Below are 17,851 nucleotides of genomic sequence, written 5' to 3'. Positions count from 1 at the left end.
GTATGGTTTGCTTTTGGATATTTTCTTCACACTCTCCTAATTAGATCAAATTTGTCTCTCAACCTCCCTTTTAGGATAGCTTCCAAGATTGTTTCCTTTTTTATTTTGAAAAGAAGTTTATTTAATTTTTTTGTAATTTTCTCCATGGGCCAAATATTATTTTTTATATTTGCTTTAAAATGCACTGGAATTTAATGATTAACTGAAAGTTCCAATATTTGGGGTACCTGCCATTTGTAGTAGAGAGGGCCAATGTGTCTTCCTTGTAGGCCATCTATTCTGGGATAGTTAAAAAGTATTATGCAGAAGGGGATCCAAGTGAGGAAGCATAAATTCTGACTCAAAGTTTGTATGTGCTGAACTATGAAAGGAAGTGTAATCTTGGTCTGGCCCTCTATTTCTACACTCAGAATAAAGGTACAGAAAATATTTCCTTTCTTATTAGATTAGAAAGAAAAACAAATTATGCACCTATATGATGATAAAACTATTACAATTTTCAACAAACGTTAGCAATAATCATATCCTGGGTGAAGCCCGCTTATACCTCCAAAACTCATCTGGATATGGACATTGGTAGAATAATGACATGGCGGCATAGTAGTGCTCTTACTAACTGAGCCATCTCTTTAGCTTCATTATTCCTGTTTCTGTAAAAGAAAATTGTTGCCATGATGCATGACTTCACACCCTGTTTTCTTCTGTGTTGTGAGGTTTTACTAAAGTTTCTGAATTGTGTTTTTACCCAAGGTTCTTTGTGGGGAAAAGAAAACTAAGGTTTTGATTCAACCTAGGAAAGTTTTAAAACTGTGTCTGTTAGTTTACGTCATTCTGGATTCTGGATTCTACACCTGAAGTTATTGATATGGTCCAGAAGGCATGTGAGTGAGAGTAAGCTCTTCATTGTGAAAAATATTTGGGGTGAAACTTGTTTTCTTCTTCTATCTGAGTTTCTGTTCAATATCTCCATGTTCAACTCTGTCAGGCATTTCCCTCAAAGCCAAACATAATTCATGGCTTCAAATTCTACTCTTGTGGAAATCTGAGATTTTTCTATGCACTGGGATTATTCATGTACTTCTTCAAGACAGCAGAAATCAAAGCCACCTTCAAGAATTCTCAACTCTCTCCTAGAGCACCACAAGAGTCACTGTGTCATTTTCCACAATCGTCTTCTAATTCAGCTCCATAGGGAATGTTTCTACTTTAGGGGAATGCACACCACTGTTAAGGGTTTCACATCACTTAGGGGCAAGATGCCCTCCAAATACTAGCTAGAAGTCATAATACTCTACTTTCCCTGGGTTTATTACTGTGCTATTTGTTTTCTAGACTTTTGTTAGTTAAGTCAATTATTACTAAACTGAGGCAACTATTGAAAGTATTTTAATGACCAAAACACTTAGCTCAAATTTGAATATAATTTAGCTATCAAATATGTATATAACTCATTTATGTGGCAGTTTGAAGATTTGACAAGAACCTAAGAAGAAGAGCTGAGCATAATCTCCCTCACCTGTAATAGTCACAGTACTCAGGAATCTGAGGCAGGAGGATAGGGAATTAGATGCCAATCTGGACCATCTAACAATAACAATGTTAAAGACACTGGAGTCCATAATGCTTAGAGATGACCAAAAACAGAAAAAAGAGCACATTCGTACATATAGAATGGAAACATATATATATATATATATTTAAAATATGCCTAGGGAAGCAATTAGAAAATATTGGGAGAAGCTATGGATAAAGGAAAACACAGCAATGACAGAAGAATAATAAAATATGTGGCAACATTTTAACTCTACCCACGTTTTAGTAGAAAGACCTCAGTACCGGAAAAAATAATCTGTGTTTAATTATTTAGCCAATTTTAAACAACAAAAAGAAATAAAATATTTCCTCTGCAGTCAAGGTGGAAACTGATGGTTGATGTTTATTCTAGCTCTGCTAAGTATTAGTGCTCTTTATCCAAAGTTTCTACCCTTTGTGGCTTTTTCCAACTATGAGGAACCTCTTGAATATCCATGAATTCTTCCAACTTTTATATTTATTAGGCATTTTTCGAAGTGGATGGATCTTGCAGAAATGGACATTGAGTTTTTTTAGTGAAAGAAATATCCTATAATGTGGAAAGAATGTTAATGGTTTGAGTTCATGAGATCCACGAAGACCTGAACTATCCATAAAAAATAAGGGAAAGAAAGTTTTTGTGTATAAAAAAAATCTATATAGGCTTCACAAAAAGAAACCCACATACTTTGTGGGTCCAGGGATGAGAGTCAACACTACATCAAGTGCACTCAATTTCTTGTTCAGAGTAACTGAATTCTAGCAATTACTTTCAATTATAGTTCATATTAATATGATTTTCTTTTTCATCCTGTATTTTAAGCCTCATGGTTACATGTCTTAAGTCACATATTTTTTGAGTAGATCTAATTTAACCATTCACTCTTGCCAGTGAGAATGGTGAGTGCTGAGCTGACACAAAAGCCATCGTGCTAGTGGGATGGCCAATGTCAACATTTAAGAGACTTTCTCCTCAACCAAAGAATGGACAAGGAAAATATGGTACATTTACACAATGGAGTACTACACAGCAGAAAAAAAAATAATGAAGTCTTGATTTTTGCAGGCAAATGGATAGAGCTAGAAAACATCATTTTGAGTATAGTAACCCAAACCCAGAAAGACAATTATCACATGTATTCACTCATAAGTGGTTTTTAAATATAAAACAAAGATAACTAGCCTACAAATCACAATCCCAGAGAACCTAGACAATAATGAGGACCCTAAGAGAGACATACATGGATGTAATCTACATGAGAAGTAGAAAAAGACAAGATCTCCTGAGTTCCTTAGAAATTTTATTCTTCGAGCTTGGAAGGATAATTGAGTTCTCCTAACTGCACTTGCCACTGACTTTCAGAGAGAGAGAGAGAGTGATCCACACAGACATTAAACTGAAACGCAAAATCAGGAACAGGAAAAAGTCCCAAAGGGATTATAAAGAAAATTTACCTTGGGTATTAAATGCTGTCAGGTGAAATGAAAATGATGAGAAATATTTATTTCAATTTTAGAAGTTAAAATGACAAAAAACAGGGATCCCATTTTCTTCATTCCCCGCATATATATATATATATATATATATATATATATATATATATATATATATATATTCTCAAACGTACAATAACAAGAATAGCCTACGAAATGGGGAAAGTGACCCAATAAGGATGCTGTGGCAGAGAAATGGGTCCTCTTCCCTGTAAGGAACTGTGAAATGCTCCATTGAACGCCATTACCTGTGGAATAATCTCTTTCTATGAAGCGTTTCTATCTTTCCTCACTTGCCTAAGGCAACTTCTGATTGGTTTAATAAAGAGATGAATGGCTAATAGCTATGCAGGAGAGGATAGGTAGGACTTCGGGGCAAAGAAAGAGACTCTGGTAAAGAACCTGAGCTGGAAGATTCACCACCCAGACACTGAAGAAGTTAAACCTACAGTACTGAGGAGAGGTGACAAGCCACGTGGCAGAATATAGATAAATTTAGCAGATTAATTTAAGTTGTAAGAGCTAATTGGGTACAAGCCTAAGCTAAGACCAAGCTTTTATAATTAATAAAACGTCTCTGGGTCACTATTTGGGAGCTCATGGTCCAAAGAAGGATCTGCTGCAATTATTGCACCTGACTTTCCCTGCTTCCTTCTCATTGGCTCTCATGCTTTGTTAGTATGACTGTAAAACCAACACATGTGCTCAAAACATTAATGACTTAAGAGTTAAAATTTGAGCCATCATGGTGACTGTGATGTTTATGCCCACGATGCTTCTGAGTTGTAGCTTTGAGCGCTCATTTCTGGAGCTGAAAACACATTGAATTGAATTTTCATTTTTCATCAGCAGGTGGTGGTGCTGTGTTATGCTGTCAAGTTTTTATATTTTATAGAGATGCTGCTGTGTTGGTAGAAATAAAGTGCAATATGTGCTTTACTTTCCAAACCATCACATGTTGTCCTGATGTGATTGGCTTTCCATACATAGAGACGACGTTAACATTATCTGGAAGACATTACACCATAGTGAACCTTCCTGAAAAAGGAAGTGATTGCATGTAAATAAGGCACATGCCCACCTAAAAAGTTCAAACAATTAGGAACTTCATATAATTGATTAAATGACTTTTAGATGTAACTTCAATGATATGATTAAAATATAGATCAAATATTTATAAATATTTGAATATTTAAATATGCTCTAAAATATTATTATAAAATAATAGTGATAAATGATGACTGAATCTTTTTTGTCACCTAGTGAAGGAATGGGCAGAAAACTAAAGCCTTTTCACTTTGTCTTAGTGTTCCATTGCTATGAAGAGACACCATAACCATGGCAAATAACATAAAGGAAAACATTTCATTGTGGCTGGTTTACAGTGTAGAGGTTTGGAGGCTCTTATCCTCTTAGTGGGAAGCATGGAACTACACTTGAGACATGGTGTTAACTCAGTAGCTTGAGAATTCTGCATCTGGATCCACAGGCAGCACAAAGAGAGAGACACGAGTCCCAGATTGAACATTTGAAACTTCAAAACTCATACCTAGTCACATACTTCCTCCATCAAGGTCACGCCTACTCCAGCAGGGCTATACCTACTTCAACAAGGCTACACTTCCTATTCCCTGTCAAGTAATGCCACTCCCTAATGACCAAGCATTTAAATATATGAGCCTTTAGGGCAATTCCTATTCAAACCATCACTCTAGTTTTGTTTTCCTTCCTTCCTTCCTTCCTTCCTTCCTTCCTTCCTTTCTTTTTTGTTGTTTGTTTTTGAGACAGGTTTTGTTTTTGCTCTCTCTCTCTCTCTCTCTCTCTCTCTCTCTCTGTGTGTGTGTGTGTGTGTGTGTGTGTGTGTGTGTGTGTGTGTGTAGCTCTGGCTGTCAAAGCTGGCCTAGAATTTAGAAATTCACCTGTTTCTGCCTCCCGAGTGCCAGGAATAAAACTGTATGCTACCGTACCAGCCTAAACTAAACTCTAATTAGTATAATGATTATCTTTAATTGTTCAATCCTATAGTGATAACACATTATATACTTTGCTATTATCTATCTGACTACATTTTTGGTACAATATTTTCAATGTTTCAAAAATAATTTATTTTGAGTCTGAGGCTATTTCACAGATTCTTAATTGGCTCCTGATAAAAATCTGAAGTTTTTAATCATCCAGAATCTTTGACCTTGAACTACTGGTGTGAGAAAATGGTCTGTATTCTGTCAATTATATTTTAAATAAATGCTGATTGGCCAGTAGTCAGACAGGAAGTAGAAGTGGGAAAACAGGACAGGAAGTAGAGGTGGGTCAATGAGAACAGGAGAATACTGGGAAGAAAGAAGTCCTATTCAGTAGTCCTGATCCAGCCACAGAAGAAGCAAGATGTGACTGTCTTGCTGAATATGGTACTGATCCACGTGGCTAACATAACCAAGAATAATGGGATAATATTAGCTTTAAGAGTTAATAAGATGTCTGAGCTACTAGGCCAATTAGTTTATAGTTAGTGTAGACCTGTCTTATTTCTTTGGAACTTAACGACTGCTGGAACAGGAAGGACAGAAACCCCTCAGTCAACAGACTACTCTTGGGTGGAAAAGATAAAGAAAAGAAAGAAACGACACTCCTTTCAAAGTCATTGCTTTTATTGCTCAAAATATGTAAATAATAAGACCTTCTAGGCCAGATGTTCAATCATCTGAACTTAATTCTAATAAGTTTGAGGTCATGCAATGAAAGATGATAGTCATAGATATAAATGGCTCACTGACAATATCAGTCAGCTGATGGCCTTCTAAAAGAACTGCTGTGCCTGGGTGCAGTGTCTGCTTTAGGGTTGGCAGGTGTTGAAGTGGTCATTGAGTTGACAGGAGTGCGATGTCCTATGGAAGGAGTGCAGGTTAAAATAGATGTAGGTATTAGAAAGAAACAAGATGAGTAAGCATTAGAATTCAAGATTCCATCTTTCAGTCTACTTGACTTTCTTTGCTTGCCGCTGCTCTGAGCAGGAGACCCTGAGGTCAGGATGATGAGTCTGCAGCTGAAAGATCCGGAGAGATGGGCGTGGCTAAGGATCCCCATATAAGCTGCCCCTGAGCACAATAAAGTTTGGCATTTAGCATTCTTGTTTCAAGGGTGACCCGTGTCCATGTCTTTTTCTGTGTCTCTCTCTGTCTCTGTCTTTGTATTTGTCTGTATATTTTTAAGTCTCTAGGCTTAGCTTCTGGCTTGCATAACTGGTCCTGTAGCAGCACGGGAGCTACAGGACCATCTTCGTTTGGGTTTTGATATCATAGCACCTAATTTTAAATTGTACTGCAGAGATTCAGTAACAAAACTAGCGTGGTGTTGCAATACACCACCTACAGATATTCTGATCAACGGAATAGAACAGATTCTAGAATTAAGCCCACAAGCTAATGGAGTTTGCTGACAAACTGTCCATCTACATTCAGGATCCAGGGAAATACATGACTTTCTTCATGTACTTAGGATCTAATTAAATACCGGGTCCAGGACCCCTTAAGAGGATTGCAATGAAACAGGAAACCTCTTGAGAACTCAGAAAAGGGATTCCATGGATGTAAAGGGCTTTTGGACAGCAGAGTGGGGAGGATGGTTACAGTGTGAGAAAAATATCTCTGCTAACTCTACAACAAAATGGAGACTAATATCTAGAGCCTGTAAAGAAGTCTAAAAATTAACAGTAGTAATAACAGAAACCAAATCAATCAACAATCTAATAAACTAAGGCAGTTCTGAAACGAGAGAGTGCAAATGGCCCATAAGTATTTGAAAACATGTACACATTCTTAGTTGTTGTGAAAAAAAACAACAACATAAAATTGCTTTGAGATTTCATCTCATCCCAGTCATAGTGACTGTCACTTAAAAACAAAACAAAACACAACAAAACAAATGACAGGGAACACTGGCAATGTGGTGCAGTCATGACTGAAATCAACACAGAGGTGCCTTACAAGGTAAAAACCAAACTACCGTACAGTTCAGCTATAGCAATCCTGAGTGTGTGCCTCATGGAATCCAGGGCAGCAGACCGCAGAGATTCTTCGCACATTGGTGTTTATGGAAGCGTTTTACTCTACAATCAAGTCCCAGAATTATCTTAGATGTCCATCAATGGGTGAATGGATAAAGAAAATAGGACACAAACCCACACACACATACACACAATGAGACATTCGTTTACCCATAAAAGAAAAGCTGAAAGGGTGTCATTTTCAGACAAATGAATGGCACTGGAGATTGGGTTAAGTGAAACAAGCCAAACTCAGAAAGGCAAAGCACATGTGCAGAATCTAGATTCAATATATGTAAATTCAGGATTTACAATTATCTAAATATATTTAATAATTTACATGTTTGGTCATTCATATTTGAATATATTCAAATATTTGAATGCATGAGAATATTCAAATAGTTTTTAAATATTTATACTCAAATATACAGGGTGTGTAAACAAAAGAGGTACTTTGTGCTGGGGAGGAGGGAATCTAAGGGGAAGGAAGGGAGGAATAGAACAATGAAATAGAAACAAAAGATTATTCCATGTTTCTCTCATATGTACTATATACATTCAAATATAAAAAAAAAACAAAATTGAGACTGTTTGAAGGGCGGGACAGACCTGTATGAAGAAGTAAGGGAAGAAAGTAATATGGTCAAAATATAATCACATGTATGTATGCCAATGCCATATTCAAGTCTATTTCTCAGTGTGCCAACTAAAATTTAATTGTAGGATAGATTTCTTTTACTTTCAAATTTCTTATCTTTTATTTGATACTCAGTGGTTGGCCAACACTCTAACTGGCTCTGCTGGGGTTGGTGTACATCTAAATGTGTATATACCTAAATAAACTTTTTTTAAAAATAAACTAAATACTTGATTTGTGTATATGTGTTTGTGTATGTGTGCACATCTCTGGTAGTTGGAGGACAACCTACGAGGTCAGTTCTCTCTTTTTACTATGTGGGTCCAGGGGATTGAACTCAGATGGTCAGGCTTGGTGGCAAGCACACTTACCTCTTGAACCATCTCACTGGCCCCATTCATATGTATTTTTATGGCTGCTAAGTAGACAACAGAATCACAAACTCTTTACGGTGGAAACTTGAGAATCACATTTCTTGGAATCTCTCCCCAAACTATTAGATTGAATATAATTGAGACCCTCTGGTTTGGATTTTTGAAAGTCTGCTGCTAAAATCAAGAGCTTCCTAATACAAGGAAATAAGTAAACAAAACTGTGGAGAGGTAGCTTAGGTCTGGCAAGAAACCAGATTCCCGAGAGGTGGAAACTATAAATATTGTGGCTTGTTTTATATTACAAAAGGAAAAGATTGCAAAAACAGAATGAGACACACTTCCTTCAGAGCATAACTTCTGAGAGACAAAACCGAAGGCAGCTTCACCTTTTCCCAGTATCAACAATTCTGGGCCACTATAAGTGGAGAACAATGTCCTCATGGAACTACAAAGATCAAAGAAGCTAAAGATGCCCCAAAAGAAGTAGATCACTGCGTAGCTGTGAGAGTGTCCCACTCTTCTCCGACGACCCAGATATACTCACTCATGAGAGATGAGGAGAGGAAACTGATGGGGACATCTACATTCTCCTTAAGAGAACCCTGAACACTTGCATCTTTCACTCTCTTCTGGCATCGCTAGAGCAGTGGTTCTCAACCTGTGGGTTGCAACCCCTCTGGCAAACCCCTATCTCCAAGAATATTTACATTAAGATTCCTAATAGTAGCAAAATTACAGTTATGAAGTAGCAATGAAAATAATGTTGTGGTTGGAGGTCACCACAACATGAGGAACTGTATTCAAGGGTCGCAGCATTAGGAAGTTTCAGAGCCACTGCTCTGAAGGAATCCCATGATCCTTCACTTGTATTGTGAGGCATGTGTAGGAGGAGGGGCCACTTATTGGTTCCTGGCCACCTCCTGGCTAGCTTACACCAGAAATAATCACACAGAAAACCATATTCATTAAAACACTGCTTGGCCCACTACCTCTAGTTTCTTATTGGCTAACTCTTAAATTAATTTAACCCATTTCTATTAATCTGTATATTGCCACATGGCAGTGGTTTACAGGCAAAGATTCAGCATGTCTGACTCTGGCAGCTCCATGGTGTTTCTCCTTGACTCTGCCTCCTTTCTCCCAGCATGTCATTTAGTTTTTCCCTACCTATGTTATGCCCTATCAACAGGCCAAGGCAGTTTCTTTATTCATTAACCAATAAAAGCAACACATAGACAGAAGGACTTCCCACACCAGGAGTGTCTGTGTAACACATGAATGAATGGATGGATGGATGAACGAAAGAATGAATGAATGAAGTTCCAGCAGCAATCTTCCTAATCCATCACAGTGGGTAATGTCTTAGAAGTACTTGCCTTCTTGAGGATGTCAACTTTTTACTGTCCATTGGGATTAATGTGATTGAGATGGGTGAGATTTATCTGAAATGGACTGTCTAGAATAAATGGCTCTCTGTAAAACTGTGACAGGAAGAACTGAATAGTCACATGTATCATGAAAGTCCCTGGCTTCAAGAGGTTAATGATGTCTCAAGATCACAGGCTCCTGGACTTTTATTACTGCATTATAATACAAAGAAGAGTCAAGTGCTAGAGCCCATGACTTTACATGTTGTCCTACTGTCTTCTTTTAAGGAGTGAAACAAGTTTTCAATTTTTTTGGTGATTGTCGAAGTATGAGTGAACAAAGAACCTCAGTATGGTAGTAATTCTTGTTTGAGGATATGATATTAATTATATGTATTGAGTTTTAATATGTTTACCAGATATATATTTCCTGATAATGGCCACAACACAACCTAAATCCCATCTTATTAATAATACAAGGTATGGCAATAGGTGAAGGCCCTAAATCACAGAGAGAGAGAGAGAAAGGAAGGGGGCAGGGACATTCAAACACTGCAAAAATGATGACATGCATGCATATGTAGATATACAATATAAATATTTGTAAGTATAGTTTTTGAAAAACTAAGACAAAGCTTTAGAAAATTTAATCACAGTGTTTGGATATTTTCTTCCCCCAATATATAAACACATGCAGACTCCAGTGCCTAATATTTGGCTCAAACACTGAGCAGTCTATAAAGCACCGAAGACAATCAGAAACTCGGTGTTCAGTGTTTGTTTACTTGGGTTGTTTGTCGTGCTTTTCTCTAAGCTTTAACTGAATGGGTCAGGAGATAACAAGGATTTGGAGTAACTTGCCAATCAGGAAGGTAAGTTAGTTACGTGACTTTGAGAATTCATTTTGTTGCCTGCATTCCTGAGGGATCATATTTGTAGACCATTTTGTACTATGTTTATTTGAGTATATGTGTGCACGTGCAAGTATGTGTGTGTGTGCACATGGGTTGTGCAGGCATGCATGCCTGCACATGCATATGTATGTGTGTATGTGTGCATGCCTGCCTGCCTGCACATGCATGCGTATGTGGATGTGTGTGTATGTGTGCATGCCTGCCTGCCTGCACATGCCTGTGTATGTGGGTATGTGTGTATGTGTATGTGTGCATGCCTGCCTGCCTGCACATGCCTGTGTATGTGGGTATGTGTGCATGTGTGCATGCCTGCCTGCCTGCACATACATGTGCATGTGGGTATGTGTGAGTGTGTAGGGGTGTGTGTGCTTCTCTCTGACTGTCTGTCTCAAAGTTTAGACAGGTGACTTTAAGATTTAGCCCCTTCCTAGGTCTTACCACAGGGCAGAAAACCCTGACTGCTCTTTGGACTGGAGAGGAAGAAGGAAAGGAGTGGGGGGAGGGGGAGAAGGGTGGGAGGAGGGGGAGGGAAATGGGAGGCTGGGAGGAGGTGGAAACTTGTTTTTTTTTTTTTCTTTCTCCTTTTCTCAATAAAAAAAATAAATAAATAAAAGAAAAATAATGCTAAATTACTTAATAATTTGTCATGTATGTATATATGTATAATTATATGTCAAGTTTAGAAAGCCAATAACCTTTTCAAAAATCTACTTTATTTGAATAAAACTGAACTCCATGTGAAAAAAAAAAAGATTTAGCCCCTTTTCTTGCCCTAACAAATGAAAATACAACAATGGCAAGAAGAAAACAAGAGTGATTTTACCCACCCTGAACTTACCTACAAACACTGAACTCTTCCTTCCTCTGTTCGCTTCTGCTCACTCACCTGCTTCTAGTTTTCCGGGTGGTGGTATCTTGGGGTACAATGTTGTTGAATGTGGTAAAAATAATTGATAAGAGCAGGTGCTTAGCCAAAATTGAGAAAAATCTCTGCATTCAAAATATTAGACCAGATATGGATTCTTATTAAGCTAATACTATGCTGTCTCTGGGCTTTTCAAAGCTTTAAAGTTTGTGAGCTGTTTCATAGTTACTTTGTTTGGAAGCCACAGAACATATTTTGAAAAGGTCAGTTTTAATTGGCACATTTAAATCACCCCCTTTAATCTTCATAATTAAAGAATTGTAGATATATCCTATTGAATTGACTTCTAAATCCCAACAGATGTCTCAAAAAGACAACAACAAAAAAAGCATAAAACTGCATACCCCAAAGTACCCGTTATTCAGTCCCAAGCTTGCCAAGTTGTCAAGTGATATTATCGTTATGATATTTAAAACACTCAAATGGAAAAAAAAACAAGATAACTGTAAAATGCTGAATTTACAGCCTTTGTCTGTTCCAAAGGGATTGTCCAACAGAAAGCACTATAGCAACCCTGATTATCACAGCACATATGGTATGTGGCATTATAAGTTATTTTGAGAGGTTTGAGGAAGGCAGAACTCTGAGTGACAACCGCAGCAGTTCAGGCTGAGGAATTTTAACTCCAGCTTTCTCCTCCTCCTGCTAGTAGATCAGGAAACACAGGAAACTGCTTTAGCAATCATTCGCTTCATTATTTAAGGGCAAACAGGTTTGCTAAGCTCACAGGGTGGAGGAGGTCAGGAAGTTTATATTAGTGTATGTAGGACTGCAGTACGGTTTGGTGAAATGTCAAGGGAATTTACAAAGCCACTTGTCTGCCATGCTTTCAAACCTCTATGATTATTTTATAACTTACCAGAACATAATGAAGCTATTTATATCTGTTATAACCTGAATTCAACACGAATTACCATTTAACTCTTTCATATGTAGGTGGTTACATGACACAAGGTGCTGGGAGAAGGAGCTCAGAAACATGGAAGTCACTCAGTATATTTTCCTCCATCCAACTTGTTATTTACCTAAACGGTTTTTTTTTTGTGGACAGTGTAAGATAACTTAATGGATGGTATTAAATTAAATGGCTGTTTGATGATTGTGTCCTCAATCTACCAATCCTGTGAAAACTGTCTATGCCAGACTTTGAGATATTTATGTATGGCTTGGATTCCAATCTGGATAACTTCCAACTCCATTCCTGAGTGCTTTGAAGGTCACTGCCATTAACTGTCTTGGTGCAGAATGTTTGATTTGTGGCCTCAAAGGGGTTCACACATATTAGCCACAAATTTAGCTTGTCACTCAACTAAATTTTAGGAAATCTCAAAAACTTTGATTCTGTTCTCCATGCCCAAAACATCTTAGCATGAACACACTGTTTGGATTCTTATTAAAATAAATATCATAAATATTTATACCTCTCCAGTTTTCCCTAAATATTAAAACAGGACACTCCTTGAATTTAAGGTTTATCTTTATTGAGCATCTAAATCTAAATGGATTTAAATGATATTCCTAAAAGTTATGTATTCATATCCAAGCCTCCAAGCCTAAAAGAAAATCACGATGTCATGGTGTGCCTTAGGATTTTGCAAATTTTGTTATTTCAAACACAATGTTTTAAAACAAGATCTGACACATTACCATAATTTCCAAAATCCGAAAAGCCAGACCCGTTAGTTTAAAAGCCTCTACTTGTAACTTTGAAGTAAATTATTTTTAAATATCCTTGGGAATTCATCTTTTAAGCACTATCCTAAGATTAAATTTTTATTTTGTTTTTCTTTTGAGAGTCAGCTGACAGATTCTAAAGCTGGACTCTTGGCCGCTATTTCTATGTTGTCCAGTAGGTGGGGCTTGTGTACTCGTCTTCATTTTCAGGGAGCAGGGAACCAGGGGAGCCAGAGGGACCACAATGTTTTGAGAATTACTTTTTCTTTAACTCTAGTTGGCCACGTCAGAAATCTGCAGTTTTGCAACTGCAACTCCTTTGTGCTCAACAAGCCTGTAGGATAGAAATACAACTGGTTTTGTGAGGTAAAACATGCTTCCTGTTTTAGGCTGTTTTAAGCATTGCAGCTCTTTAACTAAGTTTACAAGGATCTTTCCTACTTTTTTAGATCTTCGGCAAATGTCATTTTGTGATCTACTCGCACGCATCCTTTTCGTTAAAATGTGTAAGCCACATACATGCATGTCTATGCTTGTTATAAACACAACCTACTTATAGTCCAGAGCCAGAAGAATACATCTTTCATGCAAGAGAACGTTTTTGAAATACAAACAAGGGCAGAAAGCAAGAGGAAGGCAACCTGGAGAGAGTCTGAGAGTCTCATGAGACAGAATCTAAAAGAGGAGTCCTAAAAACAAGCATATACATCCCCCCTCCATTATACAGAGCTAACAACGGAAGAAAACAAGAGTCCCAGGAGGCTGGAGGCATGCGTGCAGCGGGGCAGGACTGGGCCCTTGCTTCTCCTCCACCCGTGTGAATACATAGGCTCTGTGGAAGAGATGGGCCACACCAGAACCTGAGAAAGCATGACTTTGGTTTTGATGCTTAGAATCTCCTCCTGTTGATTCTTCTCTGGGGCACAAGCTAGTATTGGCCACAATGCTGTCTTAGAATTCCAGAGATGAACAAGGTCATTTGTTCAGCGTGCTATTAAATACAGTACCATTTAATCGTGGAACTATTGAGTTGAACTCTAAGCTAATTTGATTTAGGTAAAACTAGGAACTCATTTCTGTTACATTTGCCGTGTTTTAACTGGTTAGAAGCCCCATAGCTGTCACAGTAGAGAGGGCAAATCTAGGTAGACATTTTTTAGCCCTATAACTTATCTCTTCATCTTTCATTTTTGAGTATAATATAATTACATCATTTCTTCTTTTCTTCCTCCAAACCATTGCATATGCCCTTCCTTGCTCTTAGTCAAATGCATGTCATTTTTATTAATTGGTGTTCCATGCTGTTTATGTATATGTAGGATATTCATATATGTGTATGTACATATATATGAATATCCTACACATACATAAATGTATGTATACACACACACACACACACACACATATATATGTTTCTAAATATAACAAGTTCAGCCTGTATGTTACTCGAATTTGTGTTTTCAGGGTTGAACATTGGGTATTGGATAACCAATAAGTATGCTTTCCCCGCGGAAGACTGTTTTTCCTTATTTGTCTATTGTTCCTTGTGTAGAGCTGAGGCCTTGTGGGCTTTCTCTACACAGTGCGGCATGTCTCTTGCTGTTGTCCTTGCTCAGCTCATGTATAGCCAGTCATGTTGGTGGGATTTCAGGGTGTAACTTCTGACACCACCAGGAAACACAATCTCACGGAAACTCTCTGGTCCTGTGCAATATTCCCTTGAGCCATATGGAGTGTGGGAGTGTTTGGTAAATGTATGCATTGGGACTGGGCTCGAAACCCCAATGCTACACATGAGAAACACTCTTTTGAGTTGTTGGTCAGAGCTGTCCAAGAGAAAGCACAGAACCTATTGCTATTTATTACCCTTGGTTTTTCCCATAGAGGCAGAAGTTAAGTCCCTGTTACTGAAGGCAGCATGCCCTTTAGAAAAAGGACCAAGAGACCACTAAGCTGGTTCTAACCAGAAAGCTTCCTAAGAACTGTTTCTCAAGGTACCAGAGGATGCCATGCAAGCCTCCAAAGTAGGTAGAGTGTGCTATCACTGCATAAAGTTTCCCTGGAGAGCCTGGTTGTAGATAACTAAATGTCGAGGTTATGGAGAGCATGCAACACAAAGCCAGCTACACTTGTGACATTCAGGTCGATGGGCAATCATTAAGTATAATTGTTTTATAGTTTACTTAGGTTCAGAAGCAAATTGGCAATCATCTGTGAGCAATAATATCAAGTCAATGTCATTTTATATCCCTCTCCTTCCCCGTGCTTGTCCTTTGGCCTTCTCAAAGGCTGTTTCCCCTTTGGGAGTTGGGTGAGACTTTATGGATGCCTTATTTTCTCTTCTCTTGGGTGTGTCAGTCACTTTTATTTCAAAGCTTCTGTTGAGTGCCTGATGTGCAGCAGGCATTCATATAGGCAGCGCTAAGACCAAGAAGCTGTGTAATAAAGAGTGATCTGAATGGGCCAAACACACATTTCCTGAGCCCTATCAACCAAAGTGATGCACTTCTTAATCCATTGTAAGCGGTAAGAGCAAGGGAAGCTAGCATAATTGTGTTATTAAGACAAGGAAGTCTAGGGCATCAAACACTAGGTCCAAAATAATAAAGAAAAATTTTCAAAACATTTCCTCAGACTGGAATCCATGCCTTTGACTTCTAGTATTTATGCATTTTTTCCTCTTTTACCAACCCCAGAGCAGAGATTTGTTTGTACTGCCTTCCTTATTTCTTTAGACATCCAATAAGGAGCCAATATACAGCCCATGTCTGGCATACATCAACAGTCTTTGCAAGTCCAGCTATAAGAATTTTTTTATGTAAAGAGAGAATAATATTTGTACTTTATTGTAAACTTGTTTGTATCTCTGAGGAAAGTATAGAAGGCCTCTGTAGGGATCTGGTCTGTGCTTGATGGTTTGTTAACACTTGACCTCCTGAGTGTTTGTATATCGTAAATGAAAATTAAACCACACACACACATATCTCTTGGCAGATGAATGGGATCATCCAGGTTGTGGGAAATCAGTGTAGGATCACCAACATACATCTTTTCAGTTTGAACTCTTCTGAAGTTCTGCATAGAGGCATGATTCATTTAGCATTGCTTCTATCCAGATGTTATCCTAACTCTAGGTCTTATAGATAATTTTGTTTATAAGAGCTGCAGCTGTTGGAAACAGGGAATGAACCAGCACTGTGGGGTTCCAGATACCATGTCTATTTGTTATTCTTTTGGTCACAAACTGTTATAAAACATGATGGTATTGCATTCACTTTCATAAGATAAGCCTAGGAGAAGGTCCCGATAATGATGCAGTGTTTTTTTGTTTGTTTGTTTGTTTTTTCTTTCCTACTCATCAAATTTACCAGACAAAACTCCATCTATTGAGACTGCTTTTAAGAACCTTGTTCAGGTCTTCATGGACCACTGCCAAGTCCCAGAATCCTTTGCTTTTCTTCATAGGCTTCTTCCAGCACCATACAAAGCAAAGTAAATAAATAAACAAAAACAGTCTTTTTGCTTTCAATGGGTCCCAATTCTTTCCAACTCGTCAATTTTAATTTGTAAACTCTTCCTCTGCTTATCTGTACCTCATTCTCTTCTTCTCTCAAGGCTCCTTCCTACTATTTTAGAATTCATGTTTGAACTGAAAAGAAATCCATTCTTTCCCTAAATGGGTTACAGGTGTTGTGAGTGAACAGGAAAGTTCACAGAGAATGTTCCTTAGCTCTACAGTGGGCAGATAGATGGTTTATCACACGGGTCACTGATGCTCTCATTTGAAAAGCAAATAGGAAAATAAATCAGAAAAGAAATGTTTTTTGCTCCCATTCTCTCTTCAACCACTCCTCCTCCCATATTAAAAATCTCTTACAAGAAATTCGTGAGCTGGTGAGTTAATTTTGCTTTAGAATGCCTGTTGGAGCACGGATCAAAATAGTTTCTGGAAAGTACTACTACAAGTGGAGATTTTAGGAAACAAAGAAATCTGGTCAATAATGAAATTTATCATTTCTGTGGTTTTGTATGACTGTTTACTCAGACATTTAGAGCAGGACCTTTTGAAAAATCCATTTTGGTAATTGCTAGAAAAATGAGAAAAAATAGTATCTGTTCAGCTCGAGAATGGGTGTGTAACACAGCCAGGTTTCACAGCCTCCATGAGAAGCACCCTCCATATTCTAGAATAACCTGAATGTAGTCTTGAAGATTCTAAAATGTGTATGCATTCCTGAAGTGGCATCTCTCATTTTGGTTGGAAGAGTGAGTGTTTGCTCTGGCTTAGACATCTCAACAGTATGAAGGAAGACAGAGTGGACATTTTCAGAGTGAGCCTTCAGCTCACACATCTGCCCCCCTCCCCCAAAGCCACAAACTGCCTTTACCTATCCAGCTCTGGGTGTTTTTAGAGGGACGTACATTATATAACTTCACTGCATTAAGGTAGGTCTTTCTTAGTAGTCACAGATTTTATGAGCCTTTGTGTGATTCCAAAGCTGAATTATTACATTAAATGATGAAAAAAAAAAGCAATGTCCAGACAATCACTTTAGAAAAACATTTCTTCCAAATAAAAATCTTTTGTCTGTATGTTAACCAGCTCATTCTATACGGCTAAGGCATCAGTTCAGGTCATGGATATATTGATATATATATATATATATTGCTGAATGTGTGGGCTCTCACTACTGTGCAGATTCCAACAGCATGTGTTTATTCTGTCATAGGACCTCCTGTCTCCTTGCTTATCTCCTTATTATGCTTCTCTTCCCCATAGGGAAAACATGAAGAGTCTAAGTGCACATCATTTATTGTATATCTTTGACATGAGCAAAGCCTTAGTAACCGT

This window comes from Microtus oregoni, unplaced genomic scaffold (assembly GCF_018167655.1).
Source record: "Microtus oregoni isolate MIOR12 unplaced genomic scaffold, Mior012 000001F_ref0000356, whole genome shotgun sequence".
In the NCBI taxonomy this organism is placed as follows: Eukaryota; Metazoa; Chordata; class Mammalia; order Rodentia; family Cricetidae; genus Microtus; species Microtus oregoni.
This window is presented reverse-complemented; position numbering follows the sequence as displayed.